The sequence below is a fragment of the Odocoileus virginianus genome, chromosome 17 (genome assembly GCF_023699985.2).
Source record: "Odocoileus virginianus isolate 20LAN1187 ecotype Illinois chromosome 17, Ovbor_1.2, whole genome shotgun sequence".
NCBI lineage: Eukaryota > Metazoa > Chordata > Mammalia > Artiodactyla > Cervidae > Odocoileus > Odocoileus virginianus.
The window spans coordinates 38,199,707-38,204,077 of NC_069690.1; the positions used below are offsets into that span (position 1 = coordinate 38,199,707).

Consider the following 4,371-nt stretch of genomic DNA (forward strand, 5'->3'; position numbering starts at 1 on the left):
TGTTCCAGAAATCGGGGGTCCCTGGAGGGAGGCCCGGCTTAGGGAGGGGGGAAAGGGAGCTAACATTACAGAGCACCAACAATGAGCAGGCACCATTCCAGCACCTTTCCAAACCTGTACTCACAACTAGCAGGTGAAGAGTCAGGGCAAATAGGTGTCTCGCGAGCTCACAGCGTCTCTCGGCACAGTTGACCACCTCCTCCTCTGAGTCTGTGATGTCAGTGCCAATTCTCCTACCACTCTGGCTGCTCTTTCTCTGTCTCCTTTGCAAGCACATCCTCAACTCCTCAGACTCAGCCAAGTCCCCCGATTACATACTTTCATGGTACTATGTATCCTTCTTTCATTGCATTTAGCACAGTTATTTCATACTTATTGGTGCAGTCATTTGAATAATGATCCTATTCCCATCTCCAGATGGAAAGTTCTACAAGGACAGGGACTATATGTGTCTGTGTTCACCAGTGGCTCCCAGTGCCCAGCACAGTGCCTAGCATAAAGCGGCTCTTTAGTAAATATTTGTTGAATGAATGGAAAAAAAATGACAAAAGGACAAAAATCTTTCTGGCCTAAACTCAGCTTCCTAGCCACTCCCCCACCCAGAGCTGACCCTTCTGCAATGGGTAGAACAGGCAACAGGGTGCCTGGGAGGCCAGACTACCTCATTCTCCCTGGAAAAAGCTATCAGGACAGGACAGGCTAGGCCAAGTCCTGGATATGAGGCCCTTGCCCTGCTGGAAACTGGCCCTGCCTATCTGCTCTCCAGCTTCTCTAGACACGGAAAGAATTCAGAGCCCTAACAACGTCTCTGCATGTTGGGGCCAGAAATCACTCATGACAGAAGGGAGGAGCTGTACTGGGGAAGGGTGCTCTTCCCAGTACAGAAAAAACCCCTCTTTTCTGCCTTAGCTGAGACTGTCGAGCCCATCAGCTCCCATCCCTCTGTCTTCTTCCCCTGGGCTTCAGGGAAGGGGATGGTTTGACCAAGTGGCAGAGATAAATGGTAAAAGCAGGACAGTCTGCTTGTTCTTGCAATGTCGGGGGTGGGGGGGCTGGTGATGAGCCTCAGCCAGGTGATTGGAACAGAGGAACACAGGATCCAGCAGCCTCAAGTCCTCTGGAGTTGAACTCTCTAGACCTTGGGAAGCAGGAGTGGCCAAAATGGCCTCTAGGAGTGGCCAGCTTTCAGTCCAGAGCTTTATCTGACCTCTTTGCTGCCCCTGCCATCTGACCTCAAATAATATTCCTGAGTCTGCAGAAAGTTAGAGTTACCAAGCCCAGCAACCCTTTGCTCTCCTAGGCCACTCCTCATTCTAGCCAATCGCCTAGCCCAGAGCATCTCTCCCATCCAACTCAGGACCAATACCCAGTCCCCATGGCAGCCTCTCACCCAGCCCCCTTATCCTGACCGTGCCCCTCAGCACCGGGCACCCGGGGTCATGGATCTGGAAGCCATTCTAGGCAGTGTTGCTCTCTGACCCCACCTGTTCTCTGGGCTCCTAATGAAGTAGGACAACTCAGGCTACGGGCCAACTCCTTGTGTCCTCATCAAAAGCAACATCTGTCCCCTCCAAGAAGATAATCCTGTGGAGGGGGGGGCAGTGAGATAGGCACAGGGTAGGAACCCTCCTCCTGCCTGGGCCCTCACCCCAGATTCCACCGCAGGCACAGATTAAGAGTGAGGCCAGCACCGCTGCAGAGGCCTGCACTCATGCCTACCCTGCCCAGGCCTTCATGCCTCTGAGCCGCTGAACGCAAGGGCCCCTCCTTGACTCACCCAGCTACCTGGGCTGCTGCTGCTGCCAAGCCAGCCTTCTTTTATTCATGCATTGTTTTATTGCTGGCAAATGCTGCTGCTTGCCGCTGTTGGAGGCGTTCCTGCCAAATCCATCCCAACATCTTGGCCTGGCATCAGGGCAGCATGCTAATGTGGAAATTTAAAGAGCCGCTCAGCTTTAAATCGGAATTTTAAATGAGCAGCAGTGCTCCAGAGAGACCTGGGCAAAATCGAACAGTATCTGATCCACCCTTCCTACCCCCACTCCCATAGCATCATCTCACTTCCTCCCACCTCTCCCCTTCACTTGGACTCTAGATGAGGGAGTGTCACCGGACACACTAGGGGAAGAAGGAATCGGTGTGAGGTGGAGTCATCTAGGCCAGCAAGGAGCTGGAAACTTCCCTCCCCATGATCGGGATTGGGAAGGGATTCACTCCTTGCTGTCATGGGCAAATGGAAGCAGAGAACCTCTACACAAGGGAACAGGTCTCGGGACGGTGAGACTGACATTCCTACCTCATGTCCCATCTTACCAAAAACCAAGAAGTGAAGGCCCAGAGCAGAGCAGAGAGAGGGTGGAATTCCATGAAGACACTCACATGCCACATACACTTGTGCACCCTGGGATATGTACGCACAGCTAGGCATGCAGGTCAGAATGCTTCCTGAGTCTCCCTGTAGCACCTATACACACACCTTGTATGTCACCCAGCACCTACAAGCGTACCTTGTACATTACGCATGTCAGGAGAAAAATTATTCACATGTGCAAGGAGTCTTTCTCCCCATATCCAGTCCATTGTCCTAACCAGGGCAAGCTGGCTTTTGCAAGTTGCTAGCCAGAACTGTGGCTCAGGTTTTTCCAAGAATCCCAATGCACTAACATTCCCCCAGCAGCTACCTTGAGTCTGCTGTAGTGGTGACACTGGTGACACAGCCCCAGAGCAACTCTGCCAGGACAGGGGTGGGGGCTCCCGAGCCCATCCTCTGCACCTGTCGGGGCTGCAGCGTGGCGCCTCCTCTGGTGACCACCGGTGACAGGCTTGGCAATCTCACCTCTCTCAGAGAGGTTCTGGGCATAGCCTTGGTTTCAGGGGGAAGAGGGGGCAGATGGAAAGTGAGGGGGACAGAATCCGCGCCTCTCTGTGACTCCCTTTCCTGCTGACCTGTCTCCCCCCATTATCAGAAAGCCTTTGCTGAGTGCCTGCCCTCAGGGAGACACTGTGCTTTGTTCACACAGTGCCTCGTGATATTCTGCACTGGGTTGATGACAGCCCCAGAATCTCCATTGGCGGATCCACAGTAACTCACACGGTAACCTCAACCTTATCCACGTTAGACCACCAGGCCAAGGGATGCTCCCTGACCTTCTCCAAGAACCCCCTCCCTCAAAGACGGAGCCAGCTCCTCTGTGGGCTGGTGTGGCTGCCAGCCAAGAGGCTTGGGGCAGGCCTGGGGCATGCAGCTGGCACCTGCCCACCAGATCCCCAAGGAGCACCTTCTTCCCTCACTCCACAGCCCTAGTTAGATGGCCCCTGGGCTACAGGGAGAGAGAACTCACCACTCCCCATTCTCAGAGAAAAACTCCAGCTGAAAAACCCATCACCTCCCTTTCTACTGCAACATGCTCCAAGATCCTCCATCCACGCTGAAGATACTAAAGACGCACCAGGTCCTACCTTTTTCCAGGCAGGACCAAGCACTTAATACAGTAGGGGTAAGGGGACTTGAGGGCCTGGACTGGAATTATGGGAGAAGTTACTAAGGTTCAAGAGATGGTTGAGGATGAAGAACTCAATAGGAGTGAGATGGGACAGGGGGACATGAAGGGAAGGGGCTGAGTAAATCTGCATCTCTCATCTAATTAGCAACATGTAAATAACATGTAAATAACCCTCTCTTTGTTTAGAGACCAAAGAGTCTGAGCTTTTTTGGAAGTGGCTATAGAGGGACCACCAGGCAGTGTCTCTGAGACCCTCAGACATGGGACACCCAGGTTCAACAGAGGCCAGAGTAGGACTTCCCTGGTGGTCCAGTGGTTAGGACTCTGCTCTTCTACTACAGAGGGCATGGGTTCAATCCCTGTTTGGGGAAGTAGGATCCTGCATGCCATTAGGAGAGAGAGAGGCCAGAGTGTGGCCATCTGGTTCTAGATTACTCCCTGGATGAACTCTCCCTTTGGGCTTCAGTTTCCGTATATATGAAATGGCAGGGCTGGACTGGATAACCTCTAAGACTTCTGTCCACTACCAGCAGTCTGGGGTTCTCTGATTTCTGTCCAGGGCAGAGGGGCTGATTCCATTCAGGACTGGAAGCTACTTGGCTCTCTTGTCCCTGCCGCCCATCTCAGCAATTCTGTCATACGACCCCCACACCCCCACATGCCAGCCACTCCAAACGTGGGCAGTTTCCTGATGGCAATGTTTTCTCTTACCATGCCTTTACCCACACCACTTCCTCTGTTTGTATGCCTTCCTGCTTTAGCCCCTCACCTGGATAACTTCTCCAACGGCAACAGCCTTACCTACCTTACTCTTCTGCCCTCTGGGCATCCGTATGCATTGTGTACTTCTCTCATTTCCCTAGAGGGC

At 53.0% G+C, this 4,371-nt stretch overlaps 1 non-coding gene across 1 annotated transcript; it reads left to right on the forward strand.

Annotated features, from left to right (window-relative positions):
- Window positions 1-3,801: 3,801 nt before the first annotated feature.
- On the forward strand, window positions 3,802-3,874 carry TRNAR-UCU (transfer RNA arginine (anticodon UCU)). The gene has a single exon. It is a non-coding gene; the product is annotated as a tRNA-Arg (tRNA).
- Window positions 3,875-4,371: the final 497 nt, after the last annotated feature.